Below are 15,902 nucleotides of genomic sequence, written 5' to 3'. Positions count from 1 at the left end.
TCCTTTCAACCGTGAAACAGAAAAGAGAAAGTTGCCACAACTGGGATCACATTCTATTGCATATGTATTTTTCTGCTTTTTTTAAATTCCATATAACGTGATATCATTTATATAAGATTTGTCTTCTTCTGTGTTCTGTCACTTTACCAAAATACTTAAGACCAGGTAACTCGTAAACAATAGAGATTTGTTTGGGGGCTGGTGTCTAAGAGCCCGGGACCGGCATCTGTTTAGCATCTGGTGAGCGATTCCTTGCTGTGCTATAATAGAGAAGAGAGTATTTGTATTAGTTACTTTCCTTGTTGTTATAACAAATTCCTGATGGAATCAGGCTCATGGTTCAAGGAATATACTTTATCATGACAAGAAAGGTATTAGTGGGAGGAGCTCGCAACTATGGGTGCAGGGATTGGAGCATAGGGAGGGTTGGGGGCACCACGGAGATGTTGTTTTCCTTTTATTCACTCTAGGACGTTCGCCCATGGAATGGTGCCACCCACATTCAGGGCTGCAAGGAAAGCCACAACCAAGGTAAGACCTGAACCCAGGCAGAGAAACCAGCAACCCCTGCACCAACATCTGGAGCCTCATCTACAGCCCTGCCTCCCAGCTCTGCTGCCCGCAACATGTGTAGCCTCCCTCTCCGATTGGCTCCACTGTGCCTGCAGCTTTCTGTGTTAGACGTACAGCTTTCTCAAGCCTTGGCGTAAACCTCTACAGTCTTTAGCTTGCATAGACACTCCTGCAGGCAAAGAGAGCACTGAACACAGATGCCTTGGTAAATTCTGTAGCCGGTTCAAGATGTAGCCTGGCCACTTCTCCCACAGTTGTAGTTCAACTCTCCAAGGATCTTCTAAATGTTCAGCACCAAGCCGTCATTTCAGAAACACCCAGCACCTTAGAGCAATTTCCAGGTTCGTTCCAACACGTAAGAGTCCAGTGTTAAGTTACCTGACCCCTGTTAGGTAAGGCAATCTAATATATTGTCTTCTGCTATGTATTTAGTATTTAATGCGGGAGCTCTCAGACTGGGCCACCAACCAAAGAACACACACACGGGTTGGAACATGGCCCCAAGCACATAGGTAGCAGATGTGGAGCTCACTCTCCATGTGGACCCCACAACAAGGGGAGCGGAGGCTCTCCCTAAAGCTGTAACCGGACTGTAGTCTGGCCTCAGTGGGAGAGGATGCATGTAATCTGGCATAGACTTGGTGACCAGGTTTGTGGGAAACCCAGGGAGGACCCACCCTCTCAGAGGAGAAGAGGAGGGGAGGCAGCTTTTGAGATGTAAATAAATATATGAACAAATGTAAATTTCAAAAAGGAGTAGCTGCCAATGAAGAACACCAAAGGCTGGTTCTGTCTTCTGCAGGGAGTGAGGACGGCCACATGCCACCTAATTAGCACATTTACTGACTGGACAATCAAAAAAAACAGGAAAACTCCTTTTCATTCCTTATTCTGAAAAAAATAAATAAATAAAAATATGTACAATGTATAAATTAGAGCTAATTTATAATATAAATATATAATTCATAAAATGGATGTTTTGAGCCATTATGTGGTTGCTGGGAATTGAACTCAGGACCTCTGGAAGAGCAGTCAGTGCACTTAACCACTGAGCCATCTCTCCAGCCCAAAATGGATGTTTTAATTATGTATAATTTAGATACAATTTATTAATAATAATATATGAGATATAATATATATTCCCTTCTGCTTCTGTCTTTCTAGAGAACATTGCCTAATACAAACGTCTGTTAAACAGAGCAAACATACCAGCTGAAGTCTCTCTTCACTTCTTGTAGGACTGTTAATGTTGCAACAGTAGCCCCACTCTCCTGACCTTTTATAATCCTAATTACTTCACAAAGGCCCTGGATCCAGATACTGCTAACATGCAAATTTAGGCATTTAATTTTCCAACAAATATGCTTTCGGGAAAGGACACTTTCTAAACATAATTATACCCACCAGATATTTATTAATGAATGATTACAAACCAGAATCATATGACCCTTGAATAATATGAACATTTCCCCAGGAGACAAAAACCCTTCAAACATTATTTTTAAAGATACATCTTTTACCCTGTGACTGTAGCTATAAAGTCATAATTACTGTTATATTGATCACCTCCAAGATCTAGATGTTTGGCATCTATTCTCATCTCTTCCGTGAGCCTTCTAGTAACTTTTCACTGGAATTCTCTGAGCAGGATGGTAAGGTACGGTGGCTCCATTTGGCTAGAATGATTCTGGTAGGTGTAGTTTGGTCTGCTTACAAGTGCTCAGATGAATCCCTAAAGCTTAGATCTTAAGGGCAGTGGCAAGCAAGTTCTTAGGAATAATTCCCAAAGTACAGACGTACAGAAGGCTACTGTTTGAGTCTTTCCCATTTTTTGGAAGCATCTTCTGCCTGTACTAAATCTCCTTGCATTTTAAATTGCTGGCATGTCTTTTTCTTCTGCACCTGCACTAAATCGTCTGCCCCCTCTTCATCTTACAGAGGACTAAGTGGTCCTTGCAATCCGCCTCCAGGCCTCACAGCTACACTCTCCGTTCTGTCCACCATGTGACTTCTTGGAGTGCTGTTCCTTCCCATTCTTGCATGTGACTTCAGTGGATCAGGAAACTTCACTCACAGGGTGGGAGCCCTCAGGAAACTCCAGAATGTAAATATGTCAATCCCTAAATTTAAAAAGTTCATTATTTCTTCAGCAACTTTCCCCAAACATTTCCCTGCTCTCGGCAACTCCCTCTCCCTCTCCCTCACCCTCTCCCTCTCCCTCTCCCTCTCCCTTTCCCCTTCTCCCCCTCTCCCCCTCTCCTCTCTCTCTCTCCCTCCCTCCGTCTCCCTCTCCCTCTCCCTCTCCCTCTCCCTTTCCCCTTCTCCCCCTCTCCCCCTCTCCTCTCTCTCTCTCTCCCTCCCTCCGTCTCCCTCTCCCTCTCCCTCTCCCTCTCCCTCTCCCTCTCCCTCTCCCTCTCCCCCTCTCTCCCCCTCTCTCTCTTAAATGAAGATAGAACACTATAGTGGTTTGAATACGTTTGAGGGAGTGACACTACTTGGAGGTATGGCCTTAGAGTAGGTGTGCACTTTGGACATGGAGTTTAAGACCCTCTTCTTAGTGACCTGGAAGACAGTCTTCTGCTAGCAGCCTTCAGATGAAGACGTAAAACTCCCAGCTCCTCCTGCACCATGTCTGCATAGATGCTGCCATGTTCCCACCTTGGTGATAATGGACTACACCTCTGAACCTGTAAGCCAGTCCCAATTAAATGTTGTTTTTTTACAAGAGTTGCCTTACTCATGGTGTCTGTTCACAGCAGTAAAACCCTACCTAAGACAAACACTAATTTATCAACAAATAATGAATACTGTATGGAAAATTGGAACCCATCATTGGCTTTCCTTCTTTCTTTCTTCCTTTCTTTGCTATTTATTTACTTTACATCCCTATCGCAACTTTCCCTCCCTCCTCTCCTCCCACTCCCTCCTTCTCCCCGCCCTCCACCCCTTCTCCCAGTCTCTTCAGAAATGGAGAGGTCTCCCATGGATATCAACCAGCCATGGCATATCAAGTTGTAGTAAGACTAGGAGCATCTTCTATTGTGGCTAAATAAGGCAGCCTAGTTAGAGGAAAGAGATCCAAATTCAGGCAATGTAGTCAGAGACAGCCGTTGCTTAAGCTTTAGAAGTTCCACTTGGAGACCCAGCTGCACAACCGTGACATATGTGCAGAGGGCCTAGGTCCTACCCATGCATGCTCTCTGGCTGGCAGCTCAGTCTCTATGAGCCTCCAAGGGCCTGGGGTTAGTTGATTCTGTAGGTTTTCTTGTGATGTCCTTGACCCTTCTTCAATCCTTCCTCCCCGTCTTCCACAGCATTCCCCAAGCTCCGCTTAATGTTTGGCTGTGGGTCTCTGCATCAGTTTTCATCAGTTTCTGGGTAAAGCCTCTCTGATGACAGTTATGCTAGGCTCCTGTCTGCTAGTATAGCAGAATAACACTAATAGTGTCAGGGGTGCCCTCCCACTCATGGCATGGATCTCAACTGGACCAGTCATTGGTTGGCCCTTCCCTCAAATTCTGCTCCACCTTTTAACCCTGGCATATCATTTAAGCAAGACAAATTGTAGTTCAAAGCTTTTGTGACTGGGTAGGTGTCCCAGTCCCTCCACTGGAAATCTTGCCTGGTTACAGGAGATGGCTGGTTCAGTCTCCATATTCCCCATTGCTAGGAGTCTTAGCTAGGGTCACCCTTATAGATCCCTGGGAGTTTCCATTGTCCTAGGTTTACAGCTCCTCCCAGAGATGCGCCTTGCTTCCAGTTCTCTCTCCTAATACTCTCTCCCTCCGTCCTCCTCCCATCCCTGCTGTTTCCATTCCTTCCCTTTCCCCCACCCAGTGTCCAGTCCCCTCCCTCCATCCTCCCCCATGTCTAATCTGTTTCCCTTTCCAATGAGACTCAACCCTTTACCCTGGGCTTTCCTTCTTACTTGGCTTCTTTGGGTCTTGGTTTGTGGCATGGCTATCCTTACTGTGCAGCTAATGTCCACTTGTAAGGGAGTACATACCATGTTTTTCTGTCTGGGTCTAGATTACCTCACTCGGGGTGATCTTTTCTAGTCCCATCCATTTGCCTGCAAATTTTATGTTGCCGTTTGTTGTGGATTTGGCCTAACACTTGCATTATGTTATTTGGGTTCCTGAAATTTCAGGACAACCCTGCCCGCAGGTGGTTCTGATTAGTAAATAAAGTTGCTGGTGTCCAGTGGCTGAGCAGAGAGACAGAGGTGGGACCTTAGGATTCGCTGGCCGAGAGGAAAAGGAGAACTGTCATGGCGGAGGAAAGCAAAAACCCAGGCCCGAGAGGTGCAGGAAGAAAGAACATACCAAACATACAAGAGTCGGGAAAGAGCAGCCCGAGGGCTCCCCAACGGGGTCCAGATGGCCAAAATGGAGTATAGGGTTTAGTGAGTAATAATTCAGGAATATCGAAGGGGAGAGTGTGGTAACCATGTGGATGTTTGGGAGTGGCTCAGCCATTGAGCTGATTAAGGCATATTAAATAGAAGGCTGTGTGTGTGTGTGTGTGTGTGCGTGTGTGTGCGTGTGTGTGTGTGTGTGTGTGTGTGTGTGTGTGTGTGTGTGTCTTTCATTCAGGAACTGAGAACATTGGGGTGGTTAGTGCAGAACTCACACTGCCACTGCTGCCAGGGCAATTTGAACGGCATTAATCACCTACTGCAACAGTCATTGTTTATAATGGCTGAGTAATGCTCCACTGTGCAAATACACCACATTTTCTTCATCCATTCTTCTTGGGGACTTCCAGGTTGTTTCCAGGTTTTTGGCTATTTTGAATAATGTTCCTATGAACATAGTTGAGCAAATGTCCTTGTGGGATGCTGGAGCTTCTTTTGAGTGTATGCCCAGGACTGGTATAGCTGGGTCTTGAGGTAGAACTATTTCTGATTTTCTGATGACAGCATATCATTGCCACAAACCATGAAGTCATTATAACCCTAAAAACCACAACTGGATTATAGTAGCTGACACTCACTATTGCATCCCCTTGTTAAAAATATTATATTTCAGAATTATATTTTGAAAAAACAAACAAACAAAAACAAAAGGTGCAGAGCAATGTAGCACACGCCTTTAATAACAGCACTCAGGAGACTGAGGCAGGTGGATCTCTGTAAATTCTAGCCCAGCTTGGTCTACAAAACAAGTTCCAAGTCAGCTAGGGCTACACAGAGAAACCCTGTTTTGAAAATCAAAAAGAAAAGAAACAAGAAAAGGAAAAGGAAAAAAAGAAAGACACAAAGAAAATATCTGAGAAATGTACCCACTCTTTTTCCCCAGGAATCTACTATCTGTGGTAATCATAGAAACCTTCATGATATCAGGAGGAAAAACTGTGGCCCACTTGATTCTTTTGTCTGATTCCTTATGTATGAACTTGAAAGCTTTCTTCCTTTGAGAAACTAGATCTCTTAAGTTCCTGCCATGTTCTTAACTGTATGTGAAGTAAATGTTTTCCCTCGTTGGGAATTATAATATTAGTAGCAAAAAGAATATTAAAAAAGACTCCACATCCCTTATAGCTCAGGGATTCCTCTAATGAGCTAACACCAAGCTTTTTAAGCTATGGTTGTCACCTCCAACGGGACCAAAACTAAAATATAGTATCTCCAAAGTTTGGCGACAGTAAAAGTTTTCTAAATGCAAGACAACTAAAACTCAATTCAAAATCAAATATACAATTTCTCCAAGATATTCCTGGTAGTACTTGACTGAGCTGTGCTATACACTCTAACTATAACTTTGGTTCAGAACCCCCAACATGAACACAATGTACGCACACGTCACATAACGCATGTCAATACACTTGACCTGAACACTGTGCCTCAGATGCAGCATTATAGCATATAACAAAATTCTCCTAAGCATACAAGGCTTCCTACTCTTCTAAGAAAGAAAGAAAGAAAGAGAGAGAGAGAGGAAGAAAAAAGAAGGAAGGAAAAAGGAAGGAAGGAAGGAAAGAAGAAAGAAGGAAGGAAGGAAGGAAGGAAGAAAGAAAGAAAGAAAGAAAGAAAGAAAGAAAGAAAGAAAGAAAGAAAACCAAAGCAAAGAAACAAACAAAAGCCTCAATGGTTTAATTACAGAAAACTAAGATCATTAATATTTTTATATCAGCACTTCTCAGCATGAAAATATCAAATGAGTATATCTTCAGATTATACTAGCTAAGAATGTTCAATTTTTTTAAATTCCTGTTTGAGTTGCAAGCTTGGGTTTCATTAAAGAATGTTAAGTTAATTTTGCCTTTGAATTAGGACATAAGTTCCAGGAATTTGTGACACAGCCATTTCTTCCATATTCTATTACATCCTTACACACAGCAACATTCTTAGCTCTGACATCAAAAAAAAAAAAAAGAAAAGAAAGAAAATGAAAATCTCAGCCACTTCTGAAGCATGTTGAAAATATCCTACATCCTGTGGTACAAAATACTCACTCAAGACTTAACGTTTTAGCTGAAATAAACAAATGTGTCTAGCTGATTAGCATGCAATGCTGATTGTACAAGATGGTAGTTAAAAACATATGTATGCCAAATAATTGTTTTCAAATCTATTATAAGTAAGGTTTTATCTCCATAGCTGTTTTATACACCTGTATACCTGTTGTTGAATAACAACTTCCCAGATGAAAATGAGTCTAGAGTAGAAACCTCTGCCCAGCGTCACAGTTTAATCACTGTCTCAAATGCCATGAAACTGTTACTGTTGCCATTCTTCTCTCATTGTCAACCTGCAACACTGACTAACCGTCTGCAACACCCAGCTTTTACTGTCTTCCTTTTGAGAAACAAATGGAGAATTTAGTACTACAGAAGCAAGAGTACAGAAGCACACTGTCAAACCTGGGAGTCAGAATAATCGTTTCAATAATCACTATCCTAGTTTGAAAGGAAGCAACCCTAGAGAATTAATCCACATGGGAGTATTTCAGTTCAGTCTTCTCTGCTGAGGGTGAAAAACTCATACATTCTCTGATCTCTGTTCTCATCCCAAGCTAACCCTCATACACTAAAGCGTAATGTCTAACATTTTTATTCCAAATGTTATTTGGAAGGTCTTTCCACAGGAATTTCCAAGTGTATACTTCTTAATGAGTTAACATATGCAGCCATCTATGAGGTTTCTTCCTTTACCAAGTGCAAAATAAAGGCATTTCAGCCGGGGCCTGACTTTATGAGTTTGCACTGTGTGTGTGTGTGTGTGTGTGTGTGTGTGTGTGTGTGTGTGTGTGTCCATCCCACTGACTTCTTTTGGAACTTTCTAAGTCCTCAACCGTAAAATCATAATCCACAAGAAATGTATGAGTCTCCACAAACAAAAAAATGAAGGAAGTAGGAGGTGGTGTGGCTCTCTCCTGGATGCTCTGGTAGAATCTCCCTGTTACCAGTCCTTCAAAGAACCACTCCTATATCATCATCCCAGGGCAGACTGTCACAGACAGTCATTAGATTTCAAGTCAGATAGCTGTTTTTACATATCTGACTCTTGTTGTTTTACTGTGTGCCCATGGAGACCGAGAAATTGGTTTGTTGCCTAGACAAGTAGAAATAAAACCAAATCATTTGGTGTCTAAGTGGTTCCTATGAAGCTAGGAAAACATTTTGGCAAATCTATGGATAGTTAAAGCTACCAATTCCTTTGGCTAATTCTTGACCTTATCCAAAAATAAAGGGTATATGCTAATTTGAACATATGAAAATATTCCTTCTAAGGAGTATTTGACTCTGAAGCTATTTGGGTGTTGGTTAGATTGGAAACTATTCTTTTAAAGAGCAACCAATATATGCAACAGAATCTAATAGGCTAAAGATTTGGATGCATTGCATATGGAATATGTTCCTCATTCACAGATTCAGCAGAGTTCCAAGTATGAAAGAAAAAGCTAGTATTTAATAAGGGCGGAGGAGGCTGGAACACCTAGTCATTAATCCTATGGAAATATTTGTCAAGTATATGTAGTTTAAGGAGTTGGATAAAAATAGACCCTTCCTAAAAATCTATTCAACTGGGCATGGTTCTTTATCTACCGGAACAAGTAAATATGATGTCACAGTATACAGGGGACTTGTACAATGAGCCCGCTGACAAACATGATCTCACAGCATCTGTTGGCCTACCATCAGGTCCTAAACAACTGGCAGATAGACATCTTTTCACAGTTAATACACAAAATTATCCAGACCAAGAAAGGCGTTACACATGAGTTACAACCAAGAAAGGGTTGGTCTGATCTCAGCTCTTCAGCATGTAGGATAACTAATGCTATTTGTTTTAGGATACTTAGGAGAAATGCCTGTAAAAATCCAACTTCAAATGGGAAACCTTGAAGTGTGTTGTATGCGTAAGTCAGAGAGTAAAATGCCCACAGAGTCCAAGTAAGTAATGAAAATGGATGGATGGCCCTAAGTGAAACAGGTGTCTAGTGTGATGCTGAATGCCACTGGAACTTGGGCCAACAGAGGAAAGCAGGGCTGACTGGAGTTGCGTGGGCCTTTCTTGAAAAGCAGTGTTTGCTGCTCCAGGTTCCCATCTGATGCTGTGTGCTCCAACAGTTCAAAGAGGCTAGATTTCACTAGTCTACAACTTCACAGAGTCCCAACATTGATCTATTTATCCAAGGAAATGAATAGTAAAACTTATGTAAACACAAATTGACCATAACAAATACACAAAGAATTTATAGTGGCTCTGTAATTTTATATAAAATACAAATTTATTTTAAAATATGATTTTGAACCAATTTATATACTGCTGAATACAGGAATGTATGGATGTGGGTACACACACACACACACACACACACACACACACACACCACACACATACACACACACACACACACACACCACCCAGAGAAAAAGAAAAGGAAAGCTGAAATGAAGGATGTGAATAATGGAGGAGCAAGGAAAGTGTTGCTTCATATGTTCTGTGTTTGCATTTACATGTCTGTGTGCACACGCTCATATATGCACATACATTCACATTGAGGCCGGAGGTCATCATTCCTAGGAGTCATCTATCTTTACTTTTGTATAGGGTCTCATGCTCAGGCTCACCAATAAGGCTTGAACAGCTGGCTAGGGAGTCCTGCAGATCACTTAGTACTGATATTTCAAGCATATGCTACCATACCCAGCATTTCATACAGGTTTTGGGGAATTAAAGTCAGGTCCTCTTGCTTGTGTGGCAAGCACTATACTGACTGAGCCATCTAACCAGCTCCTGTTCTGCTTCTTTTTTCTTCTTCTAGAACACCCCTGTGATGGCTAGTCTTTAATACATCTGGAATTGCTAAAACCCAGTGCATTAGGGTTTTAGATGTCATACCCATGAGGGATCCTTCTTCATTAGACCATTGGAGGGAGATGGGAAGACACACCTTAAACCTGGATCATTTGACCTGGATCAGAAGGCCCACTCTAAACATGGGCCACACCTTCTGGTGACAATGTCTATAAAAGAACAGAGAAGAAAGCCCTCGTTTTTTGTCTGCTTGCCCTCACTCTGGCAAGTTCACCCACCCTGTTGCTGAGGAATTTCTTCACGGTTACTAGAGGCCACTTCTTCAGAATTCCAAGGACCACTCAATGAAGTTGAAAGGTTTTTGGGAGGTTTGGTTTTGGGTTGTTTTTGTTTTGGTTTTGGTTTTCTTTTCCCAGCAGTTAAAAGTACCCTGCATGCTTCCAAAGTAAGTCATTATATTTTACCATTTTTAAATGCCATTTGCTAGTAAGTTAGACACAAGGTTGGCGTTCTTATTATTTTCTTTTCTCATCAGAAATCAATCTATATTTCTATTTTTAAAAAAGTTATGAGACAAGAGACTGACAAATCTTGGTGTGGTCAGGTTAGCAGAGGGAAAATGCAGGGCTCGAATGCGGATCTACTCCTCGGCTGTCGTCTCAGCATGGAATGGGAGGTGGAAATGTTATTGTTTGCCAAGAATTAGGATGGTGGCCATATGTTAGAGCGGTGTGCCGAGTCTCTCTCAGTGGCAAACGTCCCACGTTTACACTAACACGTTATTCCTTCAGAACCTCCAAATTCCTGTGCTTATCTTAAAGGCAGCTTTATTTGTTTCTCCACCTCTTTTTTTTTTTTTTTGAGGAGATTAAAAATTGCCAAACGCCTTGAGAGTGGGAAGGCGTGCTCCAAAATCAAGTGCTGGAGAGGAAAACAAAAGCCCCTTTGGGAGGGTGCTAGTGGCCCTCCGAAGCAGGGACTACAACTGCTTCTTGACATTGAGGATTGTCGCCTGCCAACCCGAACAGCCGACATCCTCCGTACAGCGCACAAGTGGCCTTTAAGATGATAAGATAAAGTACATAAAGTATATAAAGCCGTATTTTACGACATAATTCCAGCCGGTATCTCTCTGTAGAGTGCCACTGGCTGGCTTAGTTTAAATAGTCATAAACCTCTGATTACGGAGTCATTTGATTTAATGATTTATTTAGTCTTCAAATCACAAGAGGCTGTTTTCAAGAAACATTGTTGCCGTGCTAAGCCTCCTTTAACCTATAGGGTTAATCATTGACGGTGAAGTGCAGTTGAAAAAAAAAATGACAATGAGCCTCTTTCTGAAGGGAAAAGCACCTGGACGGAATATCAGATTCAACAGAGACTTTTAAGTGGCCAAGCCTTTAAAATAACAAGCGTTTTGTAGGATGTGCCTTCTTGCCATAACTGGGCACACTTCAGTGCCTTTTAATGAATTGCAAACACTCTTTATGATTCTATAGAACAGTCAATAGACTACACAGAGAGAACTGTTGAGGCCTGGTGAGCTATTGGCTTTTAGAACGCCATCAGCTTTCCATGTGAGTTCTCTCATGGAGATTTTACAACATTATCCGTTTTCTTTCCCACCTAATTGTACCTACCATTGTTAATTCTTCCTTCTTCTAACTTGCTCTTAAATGTATTGTGTGCCAGAAGTCTGGGTCATCAATCTTACTAAAACTACGCATGCAAACAAGAGGGGATCTGATTATGCAGAGGGTGAGGGACCCTGAAGCATTCATCCGTCCCTAAATGGGACATCCCCATCAAAGCCCTCCCCTCAGAGTTCAGAAAACCCTGCAGAAGAGGAAGCAGAAAGAGTGTTATGGAGGGAATGGAGGACACCGAGAAAACAAGGCCCTCTACATCAACATGAGCAGAGCTCACATGATCTCACAGAGAGCGAGCGGCAGGTCCTGTGTGGGTCTCTACATGTATTTTACCACTTCCAGTTCCGTGTCTTTATGGAATTCCTACATGTGTAAAGGAGCGGTCCTCTGATTCTGGGATCTTCTCTTTGGGTCTTTCCGTCCATTGGTTTTGTCCAACTGCAATGTGTGAGTGGTTTTATCTTAACATTTTATTTTGGCATATTTTATTATGAGCCCTTAGAATCATGTTGGCTTTCTAAGGAGAGACAGAAAGAGATGGATCTGGATGAGAGGGACGTAAGAAGGAACTGGGAGCAATAGAGAGAAAGGAAACCTTGATAAGGATATATTAGATGAGGGGGAAAAAATCTGTTTTCAATTAAAAAGCAAAAAGGGGAGAATCTGTTTCTGCAGCTTGCTTTGAGGTCACTAGTTTGCATACAGTCTATGCAGTAGCTTCTGCGTTTAGACTTGGGGTGGGTTGTATGACATGAAGGAAAAACCAAGATGATTTAGAGGGAGAGAAAGGACTAATTATAGCTGGGAAGAGAATAAGGAGAGGTAGCTAGGAGGCAAACATGAGCAAGAGACAACAGTTATGAATATAAAAATTAAACTGTCAGCTAGGAATGGCTGTCCCCACTTGTAATCCTAGCATCATGAAAGTAGAAGGAGGAAAATGTTTGCTACAAACTGATTTTGGGGGCAACCTGGGCTATATGAGACCTTGTCAGAGGGAGGGTTAGTGGAAAAGGGAGGAGGATAATGAAACTCATTATTTGGCAATGTTAGCTTTAAAAAAAATTATTAACAAAATCAATCATTGTTCCAAATGCCAAGCTGCCAGGGGTATGACCTCTGGTTAAGCAAAGCTCGACTGTGGTTATGTGGTAACGATCCTTGATGATCACCTTAGCCCAACGCTGGTGTGGCCTCCTCAAGCCTGTGTAATCTTAGTGCAGACCGCTAACACCACAAATGGAAACTAGGCAACTTTCCCCCAGCCTAGGCATCTCCATATCCTTTATCCTGTAGACCTCACAAACGAAAACAGGTTCAGAGACAAAAAACGGGTCTTCAGCTGTGAATCGAACAGCTTGGCCCTTCACCCTCTGTGAGAGTAAACTGAGGAGGTTTTCATTCTCCTCACTCTAATCAAAGCTGGGTCGGACATAGAAAGGTGAGAAAACGGCATACCATTCGCCTTCCTGAGCATCCTAGGTCTTCGAACCCCTTTCCCAGTTGTGGGCACATATGGTGCTTGCCGCCTTGAGAAGAGCCTGTCCTGGAATAGCATGGGGTCTGGCCTCCAGAGTTCTCTTGGCTGTGCCTCCAGTCACACACCATCTCAGCCCATCTTCCATGGTTCTCTCTGTGCCAAGTCAAAGTGTCCCCGTGTTAGCCTTCCTTCCATTTAACTAACCTTGAGTCTCTCTCAGCTGCTGGCAAGTGCCCCTTGAGTGAGCATTTCACGGTCAAAGAAACTGGCAAACAAATGCTAAATTTGGTGGAATCAAATGTGTTGCCTTTCTTTACAACCTTCATGTTCATTTAAATCTCCAAAGGGTGAGCATCATCGCCTAGAATTAAGGAAACAACCCATTCTATTCTGCCTGGGACGGCCTCAGTTTGTACTTGCTGTCGTGACCTAAAACAGTTTCTTCAGCTTTCTTTTTTTTTTTCCGGAGCTGGGGACTGAACCCAGGGCCTTGCGCTTGCTAGGCAAGCGCTCTACCACTGAGCTAAATCCCCAACCCCTGCTGGTGAATTTTTGTCCTTAGGTAACAGTTCCTATGAGAGGTGATGGTCTTCTTTCTCTCTATGCCTGGGTCCTCTGTAACAGTGGAGAGTCAAACCAGTAAAGGACACTTCTCTGCCTTTTCAAACATGACTCGTACCATGTTAGTATTTGTTGGCAATACAGCCATTGCCTGATAAACAAGCCCTTACAATTCCCAAAGCATGATTCAAACCTAAATAAAGCATCCAGCTCCCTGCAAGTGCTGTAGGTTTACGACACGAGAAAGCCCCTAATGTATCAAACTTGCAGCTTTTATATGGTTAGGTAGCACTTGGCAGCTCCTTGTAAAATTCTCACTAAAAGGATTAGATGTTCAAAATCCCACCTGGGCTCTTTTTACTGTGGTGAATGTGGTAGGTTTGAGAGAGGATAGGTCAGCCATGAGGTTTTCAGTATGTCAAGTTATTAAGGTCTGAACATGAGATGTGGTAGTGCAAAAGGAATGATTTTAAAACCATTAACAGCCATGAGAAAGGGCATCTGATGTGTTCATCACTTCTTTGCCTTGGCTTCTGTGGGTCGCCTGATGATCCAGGAGAAAGTCTGCCATCAGAATAAAGTACCACAAAGCCTCTTTCTCACTCTGGGTTTTATTTCCCTTTAAAAATATCTTTGCCATGAGAGCTTTTCACTCCTGAGAAGATCCAAACCGATCCCATAAAAATGCTGAAGCTGGGCTTCTCCAAAAACACTCCCTCATGCACACGACATTGGCCCCAGTTTTGTAACTGTGTTTATGACTGATTTATGGAACCTCTACTTGGCAGGCCCCACTGTTACTGTTAGCTAGTTACTATGGATCTTTCAACATGCCACTCTGGCCCGTTGCATTAAAAATAACTCCCCAAGACTGGACTGAATGCATGGAGCAATGGGAGTACCGTCAGCCTCAGAGTCTGGGGTCCTCTCTGGAGCCTGTCGTTCACACAGGCTACATATCCAATGAGGAGGAAGAAAATCAATGCCTTAGAAAACATCCAGACCCAGTGTGTGTTTTTAAAGTTCTCTCAAAGAAGAAGTTTCCAGAGAGCAATGATATTCCTTAAAGAAAACTGGAGGGATGGAATGCATGTGTGTGTGCATGCCTAGGTGTGTGTGTGTGTGTGTGTGTGTGTGTGTGTGTGTGCATTTGTGGGGGGGTGGGAATGCATGTGTGTGCCTGTGTATGTGCATGTGTGCATGTATGTATGTGTGTGTGCATGTGTGTATGTGTGTGTTTGTGTGAGTGTATGTGTGTGTGCATGTATGCATGTGTGTATGTGTGTATCTATGTGTGTGTGCATGTGTGCATGTGTGTGTATGTGTGTGTGCATGTGTGTGTGGGTGTGTGTGCATGTGTGGGGGGGTGTGTATATGTGTGTGTGTGCATTTGTGTGTGGTGGGGGGGGGTGGAGGTGCTCATTCCTGTGTAACAGTGTCTCCTTTTCTGACAGAGTGTCAATGTCTTTGATCCAAGGTCACTAAGTTTGGAGCTGGTTGTATTACCCACTCCATTCGCTCTGGGGACAGTATGGGGCACATCAATAGGAAGGTGTTAGGAGTGGCTGATAATGGGCCTGGGTATTGGCTGTTTGATTTGGGGACACTCAAAGTACATTGAGTAATGTCTGAAAGGATAAATCTATGATTAGGTTTCTTAATAAACCCAGTCTATAGAAAGATCAGACTAGAGCGTGGATAAAGCTTATCAGGAAACCATAGTGCCATTACGGTGGTAACAATTCAGCGTGTCTGCTCATACACATTTATGGGGTCTTCCTCCAGCTTAGAGTGGGCTTGTCGAAGGGCGATGTTCTGTGAGACAGTTCGTATCCAACAACAGGAAAAGAAGACCAAGCTGTGAGTGTTAAGTCAGCTGGCGTCAAGGCTGCCAGGTCCATTTTGCAGGATATGAAGGAGTGATGGAGGGGGGTGGCAAATGGAGACGGTTCAGCAACTCTTCTGATAAAACCTCCAGGGCAGCAGTTCTCAAGGTTCTCAGCCTGAGGATTGGGACCCCAACAAAGGTCACACATTGGATATTTACATCACCATTCATAACAGTAACAAAATTACAGTTATGAAGTAAGCAGTGAACTAATCTTATGCATGGGGGGGGGTCACCACAACATGAGGAAGTATATCAAATGGTTGCAGCATCCAGAAGGGACCAATGCAGGGACTTAGTACAACGGCACAACATTTTAACAGACCCATCACAGTAGCCCATGATCTAATATCTAGTTGGTGTAATCCACACTATCTGAAAGTAAGCCACGGGGTGCAATCCTCATTTCTGTCTTGTCAGTTTGCCTACTAACGAAAGCATGAGGTCAAAATCTAAGCAGACCTTGGAAAGGGATATAATTTTTAT

At 42.8% G+C, this 15,902-nt stretch overlaps 2 long non-coding RNA genes across 3 annotated transcripts in view; one reads left to right on the top strand and one right to left on the bottom strand.

The window, feature by feature from the left end:
* Positions 1-1,970: 1,970 nt before the first annotated feature.
* Positions 1,971-15,902, bottom strand: part of LOC147994733 (uncharacterized) — a 95,068-nt gene continuing 81,136 nt past the window's right edge. The window contains exon 4 of one of the 2 annotated variants that reach the window (XR_015686359.1): positions 1,971-2,693. This is a non-coding gene — a long non-coding RNA (uncharacterized LOC147994733). Of the gene's footprint in view, positions 2,694-14,126; positions 15,532-15,902 lie in introns of those variants that run through there. The other variant, XR_015686358.1, reaches the window with a different exon arrangement.
* The window catches only part of LOC108350668 (uncharacterized), a 9,302-nt gene continuing 4,923 nt past the window's right edge, over positions 11,524-15,902 (top strand). Inside the window, exon 1 of the long non-coding RNA XR_015686354.1 lies at positions 11,524-11,934. This is a non-coding gene — a long non-coding RNA (uncharacterized LOC108350668). The remainder of the gene's footprint in view (positions 11,935-15,902) is intronic.

Source organism: Rattus norvegicus, chromosome 4 (assembly GCF_021556685.1).
Source record: "Rattus norvegicus strain SHRSP/BbbUtx chromosome 4, alternate assembly SHRSP_T2T, whole genome shotgun sequence".
Taxonomy (NCBI): Eukaryota; Metazoa; Chordata; class Mammalia; order Rodentia; family Muridae; genus Rattus; species Rattus norvegicus.
Note: the sequence above shows the minus strand (reverse complement) of the source record. Positions and strands in the feature narration are given on the sequence as shown.